We start from the raw sequence: 13219 nt of genomic DNA, 5'->3' as shown, positions 1-13219 counted from the left end.
GAACTGGGGATTGAACTCAGGCCCTTGCGCTTCCCATGGGAGCGCTTATTCCACTGAGCCATCTCCCCGGCCCCAGAAATACTACATTTTAAAAAGTGTATAGGAATTAGATAAATTAACTTAGATGAGTTTCCCTTCCATCCTGCAGAAGCAGAAAAAACATAATCAAAGGATTGTAAAATGAACTTTAGCCTAAGATCTCTATCAAAATGATGGTGACAGATGGAATAAGGAATTATGAAATTAAAACTGTTCATTGTGTTTGATTCATCTTACACAATTTTTAGACTCAGATGAAATTCTCAAAATCTTCTTTTCTTAAGATCTCATTTTCTTTAACATCTTCTGAAAGTACCAATAAAGCATAGCAATACATACTCCCTTATTCATATTCTCCATTGAAATAAAAAATATGAATAACTGGGTACAGGACTAGGAATTGATATTTTGACCAAACACTCCATGTACCTCACTTAAGAAACTGATTTAGAGTGAGATAATGTCTAAATTCATGTTTAATCTAGTATATTTTTGTTCAATGTGTGAAGAATAGGAGGTTTTTCTGGTGGAGACACCAGAATTCAGGGAAGACAGCATCACGGAGTTGGAGTAAACCACACTGACTATGAACAACTTCTCAAGCAGGCTGTTGGCATTCACAGTGTTCCCTAAGTCTTTGGTCCAAAATCTATGCTTCTTAAATGTACCTCTCGATTCTGAGTTTTTAATAAAATGATACCATGTAAAATATTCTAAAAAGCGTTGCAAGGACAATCCATTTTGTAGTCATTTTTTTTCAATTTTCAGAGTGTAAGAACCTTTCTTGAAGGCAAGAATAAGTTTAGAATTATCTGTGAATAGCTACAAAATAATGGTTGTTAGAACGCTCTAAGTATAGCAAATGCTTTGGAGGAAATTATTTGGTCATTTACTCTAATGTGGAGCTGAAAAGGTGGCTTGAAATTCTCCCACAGTTTAAAATATGTTGGTGTTCAGTTCCATGTAACTAATGCTCTACTTTCTCTGTTGGACCCTTTGATTTCTGTCAGTTGTGAGGGCCAGAACTGTGCAGCTTCAGGCTACTCAGCTTCCAAATTTGTGACAAATCCTCCAGGGCTCACTGGAGTGGCAGTAAGTTGTTGAAGTGTGATTTCCTTTCAACCGCTGAAGTGTTAGGAAAGTGGCAACAAAAGCTCCCATGGAAAGCAGCAATTCTGTTTTCTGACTGTCCACCATTGAAGAACTTACCTCTTCTGTTCCATTGATGTTTTTGGTTGTCCAATTTTAATGCCTTTCTCTATATAGCATACAGCACAGTGCTCCTAGCTCGCATCATTCTTTAATTGTGTATTCAGCATAGCCAGCTCTTCTCCAGTCTTCGTCCTTCTGTCCTCATCATCTGCCATAGACAGGTTGATTTCATATTTCAAAATTATTTTTGCCTTTGAAAGTATAATTTATATTTTGAGTATATTGTGTTTTTATTTCATAAAGTTTGATCTTTTGAATGATAAAAGTAAGTGTAAATGTATGATACATTCACTGAGACATTACTTTATGATATTTTATAATCAGCTCAATAAAAGATGGGGAGAATAGTAGATGCCTGTACAAGGTATTTGAGGAAGAAGGTTGACATCATTTTTAAATGAGAATGAAGTATTATGAAGAAGAAATAATGACTTTTGCATGAGAGCATCCAACAATGCACAAAGTCTTTCCTCTCTTCATAACTCCACTCTGGATACTTGCTGCAGAAAGAACAAAATCAACACCTGCTCTACAGTGTTAGTCCATGTCTAAAACTCCCTTCAAAATCATCTTGTTAAATCTTAAGTGTATCTAACACTTGCTGAGATGAAAGAAAAAAATAATTATGTTTTGGTCTTTTTTTTGGAGAAGAAACGAGGTCAGTTGTAAATGATGATCATGAAAAGCAAACTAATTTTTCCTTCTTACTAGTCAAGTATGTTGAAAATGAAAATATGTGTTAATAATTAAAATATGTGGACTGTTAGAGAATGTATTCTAGCTCCATGAATGCTGTTACTGTTTCTTAGGTATTCAGTATAGTGCTGCTACACAAAACAATCTGAAAGGAGGTGGAAAGCTACTCTATTTTGTGTCTCCTTATCCAATTTTCAGTGTTTAAGAAACTTCTAGGCAATAGTGAGCTCAGAGTTAGCTGTGATTAGCTGCTATATCTAGAATACATGTTCTAATATTAAGTTTTTTTCAGAATATTTTTAGTAACAACAGAATGACTACTGAGTACACATTTTCTGTTTGTTCTGTTTAATGGCTCCCATTCTTTGACAAATAATGCATGGTACACATGTGAATTCTGGAACAGATTTCAATTGCTCTGAGTTTCCTCTCTCTCATGACCCTTCTCTCATAATCTGAGGACCTCAGACTAATGGGAACCCAAATGGGAAATATATTGTATTTGTGGTCTGAGAGTTGATTTCTATGCGTAGTTTAATTGTATGTCCCTTAAGGATATTATTATGTATCAGTTGACCAATATCTGGGCCCCAGCCCATCCAGATCCATGTTCTATTTTTACCAATCTATGGCTTGGAAAACTGACATTAATTTCTATGAGCTGCCCCTATCCAAGCTGCTTGAGAGCCATCCTCTTAGTGAAGTGCAACAGATAGAACCAGTAGAGGGAGAGAGAATAGCAGGAAAGAGCAGGAGAGAATAGAAGAATAGGGGGATTTTTCCTCCCTGTTCTTCCTTGTCTAGGCCATGATTTCTAGTAGTGACTGTATCCTTCCTCTGCTACTACCTTGACAGGAGAGCCCTTTGTCTCATTTTCTAGCTATATAACTATGCATCAGTTATACTAGTTCTTCTCTTGTCCTTAGGCCAGTAATAAATCCCTGTAGTTAGTATTCTATAAATGATTCAATGCTTCTTTTTTTTTTCTCTTCACCCTGCCCAGAACCATCAGACACTCTTCTTCAAAGTTCCTGCATTGGATTCTGATTCCTGCGTGACTGAAACAGCCATGTAATAATATAAGACACATTACATAACACATTTGATGGTCAATATTCTATTTTGGATTATAGAAATAAGACAGAAAACCCACAGTCTGCCTAGAAATAGCCCACATTGGAAACAGCTTGACAGCTCCTTTTTCATCAATTCCACAGCCAGCTCCTCAGATCCTGGCTTTAACCACCAGCCCAAGCCCTTCTGTCTACTTGGGCTGCCTCTGGCCTTTCCCCTGTGCTCCTGTTCAAAGGCCTTATTGCACACACTCACTGGCAACATTTTAAGGTGAGATGAGGGGATGTGAGACTTCTTTAAGAAAATTAGCACAAGTTGAAGCTGCAACCTGTGTTGAAGTGTGTCCAGCACTCCTATATACAGCTCCCCCCTTGATCTTCCTGCGAGTGCCCCTTCTTGTCCTTGACACTGGTCTTGCGCTCCCTACTGTGACCTTGTTCTAATCTTGGTTTGGTGGGCTCACTTTTGCCTCATTTGGATGTCCACTTTTGACGCCAATGAATTCCTGCTGTAGACTGCAAGACCCACATTACTCAGAAACTGCTATTGCTGTTTTTTCATTGCTGATCCTGCTACTATGACTCTTGATTTGGCCTTAGTTGTGGCCTTTGCTTTTAGTACCTACATTGTTCAACACACATACACACCCACGTGCACGCACATACACACCCACGCACACACATGCACAGACCCCACACACCACTTGTGCTGTTTCTTGTTATTCCATCTTAGCTTGCCTTTTCCACCTCTCTCTGTTGTCAGTTTTTCTTTAACCACTACCACCACCGTCTCCAACTATGTATTCTACCCAGTGAAGAGCTAGCTGTTCATTTCATTCTTCATTCCAATCCTTAATCTGAGTATCCATAAATCTAAGTTCTGAAGTTTGGTACTAAATTTTAGGTTTTGTTTTCAACACTGAAGATTTCATAAAAAGCCAAAAAAAAAAAAAAAAAGTTATTTTGCCGGGGAGATGGCTCAGTGGAATAAGCACTTCCCTGGCAAGCACAAGGGCCTAAGTTCAATCCCCGGTTCTGCAAAAAAAAAAAAAAAAAAGATTTCATAAAAAGGAAAGTCTGTCTTGGAGCATTCATTCTTCTGGTATTCACAGCAGATGCACAGGAATATGTTTTTCTGCTTTGGAAATAAGAATGAGCCTTTAACCGTCTTGTTGTTTTGTGATAAATTTCCTTTTAGTGGTGTTTTCTTTTCTTCCTTTGAACTGTATGTTCAAATCAAAACAATTTTCATTTGATGATGGAAGAAGTTTATATCCTGGATGCACAAATGTTTTGTGCAGTAAACTTTCTATAGCAAAAATCTATTTTCCAGGTTAAGATAGAGTTTAAAACCAAGTTGAATAGTGAGCCTTATTAAAATTGTCTTTCCTATTAAAAAAGAACTTACTTCTTCTGAAATAGTTCTTCTCTACAGATATATATTGGATCACAGACCTAATTTACAGTCTTTCCTTTGCAGTATAATATACAGCTATCACTTTATAAAACTGGTATGATCATTTTCTTAATACTGTTAACAATTATGAATAACTGAGAATAGGCTTGACTTATTTTTGTACTGTTTTATGTTTAAACATAAGGCTGGAATTAAGAAAGTCACAGGCAAACTGTGGATGATTTACAAAACATGAAAATAACCCATGTGTTTTAAAATAGGATTTCTGAAGAAAGCTTAAAGGCATCAAAATTATTCAGTAGAAAAAAAAAAGATGACAATACTTGCCCTTGGGGGCTAATGGATACTGGATGCTCCTTCTTTTTCTTTGTATGTAAGAAAACAAAAGCAGTGGTATGTGTTAGCAAGAAAAGCAAAGGTCATGGTTTTTGTGTGGCTATTTCTAGATTTCTCTTCTTACGTGACTATCACAAAGAGATTTAACTGGTAAAATTTTCAGTGTTTCCCAATTCCACTTAGTGGAAACACGGTCAGAAACACTTTGTAAGAGTTGCTTGGTCAAAGATTCTGGGATAATCTCTGATATTAATTTATTCTGAATATTAATGCTTTGTATCAACATTGGGTAGGCTTTGAACATTTTCAGAAAGTTACTTGTTGAAGTGTATGTAATGCAAAGGCACCAAAGTGTACGTGTCCAAGGCGTGGTGTCTTGCTCATTGTAGGTAGTCTATTCTTCAGTTTTCCTTTAACACTTATTTAAAAAGCACTGGAGGGTTAATTCCCGTACCTTCTGAGCCTTATTTTTGAATTTTAATGTTATATTAAGAATAGGCAATAAACTAGTGAATCTTAATCCGTGGGATGAATGGAAGTTAAGTAAAAAATATGTAACACTATACAGTGATATTAAGGCTGAGAAAATGTTTTATGCTTTTATTCTTATGGTATATATTTCCTTGGATTAAAAACTCAAGAGAACATGTTTTATCCATACTTGGAGAAGTTGGAGTTCATTTTATGCTGCTAAAAGCACTACTCACTAGCAATATAATATATATGAAGAGTAAATTAAGTCTATTAAACCTCGAGGTCATAACAAATGACTAGATGCTTTCTACATTAATCTCATTTTAATATTCTGAAATAAACATTTTGTATTTTTATTATAGAAAATTCAAGTGCATATTAGCCCTTTTAATGTCAAAACTATCACAGTTGCACTCAGATTATGTAAAACTATGTGTAAACATCAATTAACTTTCAAGAAATGAGAATATCCTTGTAGTTTGAAAAACATGCAACAGTGGGCTGGCCATATAGCTCAGTGGATTAAAGTACCTGCAAGCAGGCTCAGGGGCCTGGGGTTCAGTCCCTGGGCTTGCTGTGCCAGTCCTGAACCCCTGAACACACTGAGACAGCAACTGAGACTGGGAATGATGGCAAGCACCTGTAATCCCAGTTCTTGGGAGGCTGCAAACAGGCAGGTCACTAGGAGTCTAGGAGTCTGATCTAGTAGTGAGACCCTGAGCACCCTGTAGACCCTTCCCTAAAAAATAAAAAAAAGAAAAAAGAAAAAAGCAAAGAAAAAGAAAAACATGCAACAGTAACTTAATGCTGTTACCTGGTTCTCCCATACAATGATTTATATGGAGTGCCTCATCAAACTATTCTTGATTTAAATCCATAAATCATCATCATCTTTATTATTATTATTATTATTATTATTAATTATTGGTGGTCACTCGACCCACCCTGGAGGTGGGGCTGGCATAGCATGTGGTGCTGGGGATTGAACCAAGGTCCTTGTACTTGCCTAAGCAAGTGCTTTAGACCACTGAGCTATCTCGCCAGCCATAAATGCATTAATCATTGAAAATAGTAATGCTGTAAAGAAATTTTTTACCTTTTTATCTTTCAAATAAAAAATATAAATAGTAAAAATAAACAATTAGAGATTTTGGATGTGTATAGAGTATTGAGTTACTGTTGTAATGAAAATGTATTAAATCTGTATTTTTCCTCTAAAATTATTCATCTGATTTTGTTATTATTTTTGTTCTATGTTTAAATTGATTTAGTCCTTCTGTTGAATAAGACAGATCACTTTATTATTGTATCTAACCAATAATAATTTGTAACAATCACAGAGAGTTATTCTCTTCCAGGAACTAGATTCCCATAAGGTAATTTTTGTTACTTTACTATTAAATGACCGTACAGTGTTGTCTGTATGAAAGGCTGAAATTCCACATTGGTTTTCTTATACAACATCAGTAATTATTACATCTTAAGATCAGACTAGATATAGCCACAAGTATTTTTAAGATTATATTAAAACAAAAATGAAATCCTTTTAGAATGTATTTGTTTACTTTTACCAAAGTCCTGCAAGATTTCAATACCAATATGGGAACAATTTGCTCTAGAATTCTTGAACTTAAATCTATGAATGACTTGCCTATTAGTATTAATTATGCATCTTCAAAATTTATACTTTTGCATGGTTAATTATCGTATGAGTTGAATAAAAACTAAGATACACCCAAGTACACATGTAAATTCCTGTATATGCTCAGGTAAGGCAGTAAATCTTAGCCTTAAACAAGTTTCTTGTGACTGTAACAAGCTTAGAAGAAATGAGAGAGTGGTTTACAGTCCATTGCTATCTATAATAAGATATTTGCTTTAAAAATCTTTCTATAGGAAGTGTTGACTATATATTTTAAAGTGGAAACAAGATTTTAAGTGGTATGGTCAATTTTATTTTTTGATGACATATGTAATTATAAATGGATAACCTGAAGCTGTGTTTATTTTTTAAAATTGCATTCAGTATTGTTGTGTGTGATTTTATCATTATGATTTTTATTGTCTTGAGAATTTTCTAAAAAACATTTCTTACTTTTGAAAGCATTTAAAGAAAAGAAAAAAGTAATAAACAGCATATGTGTCTATTTGCAATATTAATAACATTTGGTCCCAATTATCTATAGATTATTTGATTGACTATGCCATTTTTGATTTCCCATAGCAAATATTTAAAAATTTACCTTCAGACTCAGACCTTTGATATTTAATTCTCAACTTTCAACAATATTTAGTTTTCTGACAATTTATGATTTTGTTGCTTTAGGAATAAAAATGTGTAAATGCTGCTATTAAACTGGAATTATTTTCTAGAGAACGATTTTATTGTATTTTCTCAATAGAAAGACTATTATGCAAGTTAAACCTGTAACCATTAGGTACAGAAAATTGTAATGCTATACAGAACTAGAAGGGAGAAAAATTTTCTGAGGCACTGCAGTTTCTAAAGAGATAATTCCTACTTGCTCATACTTGTTCACTAAAAGCATGCCATTCCATGGATAACTCACTTAACTGACCAGTGAGCATGCTTTCTTAGGCAATGAGCTACGTGAAATTGCATGGACATTTTTTTTATTAATGCTTTCATAATTTTTTCTCCATTTTACTTATGTGGATCATTATATTTAATTTTTACTTGGAAAGGATTATCAAAAATGAAAATTGTAAAATATCACACATACCTTCTAAAACTATTGCAACCTCACCAGAATACAACAGGAGCATATAAAATTATAAACTGTAATTAATTCATAAAATTCTAACTTGACATCTTTTTGAAAATTTGGTGTCTGTGTTTATAAGTTCTTATAAAATCTATTTCATATTTGATTCTGTATTGGGTGCCTAGATAAAATGCATGATCGATGGCTGCGGCTGCTTGTCTGTGTAACAGGAGAGCAGGTAATCGTGCTCATCAAAGTAGATAGGCTCTAATAGCCATAAAATGGAAGATAAAACTTACACTTCTACTTGAATTAAATGAACCACTGATGTAATTTCATGTGGTTCCAATACACATTTATTTTCCCTTTATTTTCATTGTTATTTTATGGAAAAATGTAAAATAAAATTTCATAACAAAATAATAGGAGAATAACAATAGTTAATGTATTACTTGCTGTTATCTTGACAGTAGTTGTACAGGGTTCAAGATGTGGGCATAAACATTTCCCCAACCTTATTAACACAAGATTACTATTTTTTTTCTATATTTAGGGAAGGGTCTACAGGGTGTTTAGGGTCTCACTGCATAGTGATTCTCTTGTTTACAGCAACCCTAATGCTTGGGTTACAGGTGCGCCCCACCATGCCCAGTCTCATTCGCTGTTTCAGCATGCCCCAGGGGTGGGGCTGGCACAGCATGCTGGGATCAAACCCTGGGCACTAGGATTTTCTTTTTAATGAACTAACAGACACTAATGGTATAACTCCTTGCATTTTTCCCTTTCCCCTGCTGCCCTTTCTCTTTTCACAAATATTAGTTCCTTTTTCCATGTGAATAATTCCTTCACATTTCACAATATCCATTGTACATTTTAGACTTTAATTGCTCTTTCAGTTTCTCACACCAGGGAGACAATATGATGTTTACACGTATAAGTCTGATTTGTTTCACTGATGAGTATACCCTCAAGTTGTTTACCTGTAAAAGTCTTAAGTCTATCCTTCTTCATGGCTGAGTAATACTCCTTTACCCTTATTTATGCTGTCTTTTCTTGTAATCCTGAAAAAGTAACTTTTGAATAGTTGTTTTATTGTCTAGAAATTACATTACTCTGCTACTTTAAATAAAATTTATAATTTTTATTTTTATCTATGTATTACATTTTGTAGTACTTAATGATAACATTATATTAAATATTTCCTTTTCTGTTTCATATATGAAACATGCAAAACTTACTTGCATATATAAAACTTACTTGTGTAAAAATCTATCATGGTTTTCTATCTTTCAGCATGTTTGTGCTTTATTTGATATTGTAGCAGAATGACTTAATTTTTATCTACAATGTTAAGTAAATCTTAATTTCCAGGCTTGAAAACAGCTCTTTAAGACAGGTATATGAATTTCAAATTATAAAAGCAGTGCCTGAGTCCTGGAAAGATTAGATAATTTGCCAAAGGTCTCACAATAAATTGCTCATTATAATAATTGGTGGTACTATTTATTGGACAGATTGGCAGGAGGAGTGTCTGTAGGAGGAGGTTGTCAGTGTGCAGGGGAGATTGGCGTGCCACCTCCTTCCTGTTGTAGACCTTTTATTCTATGCATGAGTCTTTCAACAATCACATATCTGCTTGTCTCTGCTGGATCCCCTGATAAGAACTATGGTCATGAAGAATGGTGGCCTTTTTCAGGAGAGTTTCCCAACTGGGCCAAAGCTGGTGGCCGAGGTAGGGGTAACACTACCCTTACAGAGTCCTACCCCTCTCTCCTCCCAGTAGTGCCTATCACCAGGCCACCTGAGCCAAACTGCGAAAATGAATGCAGTTGTTTCAGTCGGTGGGGTTTGTTCTCAGTTGGTGGGGTTTGTTCTTTGACAGCACTGACCAAAGGCAAAGCTGTTTGGAGAATGAATTGGGCATGAGAGGAGGTGATTAGTATTATCATCGCTTTCTTTCTTTTTTTTTTTTTTAATTTGTGTGTGTGTGTGTGTGTGTGTGTGTGTGTGTGTGTGTGTGTGTGGCCAGCTCAGCCCACCAGGACGCGGGACTGGCTGGCATGTGGTGCTGGGGGATTGAACCACGGTCCCTGTGCTTTGCTAAGCTTGTTCTAAGTAGGTGCTTTAGACCACTGAGCCATCTCACCAGTTTGATTAACTTCTATTTCAGCTGGAAATCCATTCTGAAATCAGGAGAAATAGTGCTGGACAGAGAACAGCCAGTGTCAGCCCTGAGGATAGGTCAATGCCGGTAGGGTTGTTTCACCCAAAGGCTGTGCTCACAAAGCACATAGAAGACAGATGTGGCCTGAATGAAACAAATGAACTGAAGGACTAAGTGGCAAGATCATGACCTGAATGGTCCAAGTCCTAGAGGTGTGTGTCAAAGAGCTAAAGATCCTTTCTTCTTTCCTCCTCCTCCTCCTCCTCCTCCTCCTCCTCCTCCATCTCTGTCATCGCCTCCATCTCCGTTTCCGTCTCCGTCTTCATCTTCTCCTGCTGCTCCCCCTCCTCTTCCTCCTCCTCCTTCGTCTTCGTCTCCTCCTCCTCCTCCTCCTTCTCCTCCTCCTCCTTCTCTTTCTCCTCCTCCTTCTCCTACATGAAATAAAATATTTGGAGGATTCTAGAGACTTTATTAGATCTATTTTGTAAGAGCACTTTGGATGCCAGGAATTGAGGTGTAGACAGCTAAGATCAAGAGTAGAAAAGTCATTGAGAACTAACGGTGTGGTGGGGAACCCAGAGGGGATGGAACTAGAAGTGGACCAATTGTAGATATATGAGGAGTAAATGCAGTGATATTTTCTGATTGATTGATTGATTCAATGAACCTTTGGAGAAGTGGGGATGATGAAAAAGAAGAAATCAAGGGCAATCATTTCTTTGGTTTAAACACCCAGGTGGATGAGACTGCCATTTACCAGGAGTGAGGCCACAGGAGTGGAGAAAGAGGTTTTCCGTGTGTTTCTGTGTGGGTGGAGAGAGGCTGTGAGCAGTGGTGGTTGCAGAATCAATGGTTCTGGGCTATCCGTGAGGCTGCCACGTGGACATATCCAGGAAGCAGTTCAGAGTGCAGCCATCATGTAGGGCCCCAAATATCATCAGGATAGCAGCACACTCTTGGGTGCACTTCAGTGTTATGAAGTCAGTAAAAGTAGAAAAAGAGGAAGCTGAGAAGAATCAGTCAGAGAGAGAGAGAGAGAGAGAGAGAGAGAGAGAGAGAGAGAGAGAGAGAGAGAGAGAAATACAGTGTTTATGACATGAGTGTGAAAAGGAAAAAAAAAACAATTCTGGACAGGTTGTCATCCTCAGTGTGCTTTGTAACAGACTACTTTCTCAGACTTTATCATAAAGACAGTTGCCCACTGTTTTATATTTTTAATCTGTAATCTCAGCACTTGGGAGGCTGATTGTGCATGAGACCCTTCCAATCATCATCTAAATATGCAGAAGTTCTTTCTATTTTAAAAACAAAACAAAGAAAAAGCACAAATTTCTCCTAAACTTCTGTCCAGCAGCTCTAACCTTAGCAGTCCAAATGCTTTGTATAAAGATATTTATCCTCACATATTTATTAGTCAACATATTTGAGGTGTAGTTCTTTTACAAGTAATTACTGAATGTCCAACTAAAAGTAAATGAAAGGCCAGCCAGATAGCTCAGTGGACTAAGGCATCTGCTCAGGCAGTGTTCAGCAGCTGGGGTTCGATCCCCTGTGTGCCATGCTGGCCTCACCCATGGGGCACTCTGAGAGGGCAATTGAGATTGGGCATGGTGGTGCACGCCTGTAATCCCAGCACTTGGGAGGCTGAAACCAGGAGGCTCACTATGAGTCCGATCTACATAGTGATACCCTGTAGACCCTGTAGACCCTATCCTAAATATAGAAAAAAAACCTAAAACAAAACTAACTAAATAAATAAAAGTAAAGGAAAGTACAGGACTTATTTTTTCTCTGCAAGAAGCTTACATGGTAGAAGTTTTAGAGTTGTTTAATTCAGCAACAGAGGATTACAAGTGCTCTGGGGGCCTCTTGGCTTCCTGAGAAGACACTAGCAAGTGTTTCTCTAGCTTCACTAGTTGGTGAAAAACACATGCCACGTCTATTTACACTCCCACACACTCTCCAGCTGCCAAGGAGACTATTGCAGGCAGGCTCTAGCGTTGTTGCCCTTGGTGATGGGAGACAAGGTCTGTCACCAAGGGGGCGACTTATTCTTAGTGTTCAGCTAAGTCGTGTCTCCTCTCCTGTACCAACCTGCACCACCATGTAGCACTTCTGTTTTGTTCACCATTCTATTCTTCTTGTTCAGCTCTTTACTCAATTAAAATATATTTCTTTAAGGAATGCATGGATAGATTTCAGAGTATCTTATCAATTAGCTAGGTCAACAATTCTAATTTTCTACTTCAAGTTTTCTAGTGATTCAACAAATCCCTTAATCCTTTTAGGGGTGTGTGTGTGTGTGTGTGTGTGTGTGTGTGTGTGTGTACATGCATGCAAGCTTTATAGCAAACAGGCTCTTAAAAATAACACCTGTAACTATTGCAAGACAAGACTTTTAGGCATGCATTTCTTTACTCAGAGGCTGTCCATTTAATTTTCTTGGTCTTCAGTTTGTTAGAGCAAGCAAAGATCACCAAATTGTTGGCTCCTACAATAATGAGTATTTTATTTCTTGAAAATAAGATGATGACAAACTGTGGAAATTTCTGTGTTAACTTTTTTCAAATTTGAAATAAACTAAAGGAAATTAAGGTCTGGTTGCACTTAAAAAGCAAGAGAAAGTCATAAGCTTTTTGTGATAATTTTATGCTGTAATGATAAGCTATACACAGACCCATTTAAGAGTCCTAATAATAGATGTGAATGAGAGGCAAATCTTAAATAATTTGAAGTTTAGTAGTATAATAGCACTTTAGAATATGTATCAAATATCTTTATTTAAAAAAATTCTAAGCAGGGACCTCATTTATAAAGATATCCAGAGTTATTAAAGTTTTTTGAGCTCTTATTTAAGACAAAAATATTATCAGAAGCAGTTGTTCTATACCATGTTTGATGAGGGTTGGCAATACAGAATTATTTTAATTAGGAGAACACTCATACCCATACCTGACACAATAATTTTAGAAATAAATGTTCATTAATTAAAATATTAATTGACACATTTGTAGAGAGCTAATAATATAGGCCAGAAAGCAGGAATAATGATTCTGAGTAGATTATAAATTTGAGTTACATA

The 13219-nt window shown here is 36.4% G+C and overlaps 1 protein-coding gene across 1 annotated transcript in view; it reads left to right on the top strand.

Annotated features, from left to right (window-relative positions):
- Nlgn1 (neuroligin 1) overlaps positions 1-13219 on the top strand; it is a 908803-nt gene that overhangs the window by 31709 nt on the left and 863875 nt on the right. Inside the window, exon 2 of the mRNA XM_004633437.2 lies at positions 1063-1131. The gene's annotated coding sequence lies outside the window, so the exon portion shown is untranslated. The remainder of the gene's footprint in view (positions 1-1062; positions 1132-13219) is intronic.

Source organism: Octodon degus, unplaced genomic scaffold (assembly GCF_000260255.1).
Source record: "Octodon degus isolate 3935 unplaced genomic scaffold, OctDeg1.0 scaffold00055, whole genome shotgun sequence".
NCBI classification, from domain to species: Eukaryota; Metazoa; Chordata; class Mammalia; order Rodentia; family Octodontidae; genus Octodon; species Octodon degus.
Note: the sequence above shows the minus strand (reverse complement) of the source record. Positions and strands in the feature narration are given on the sequence as shown.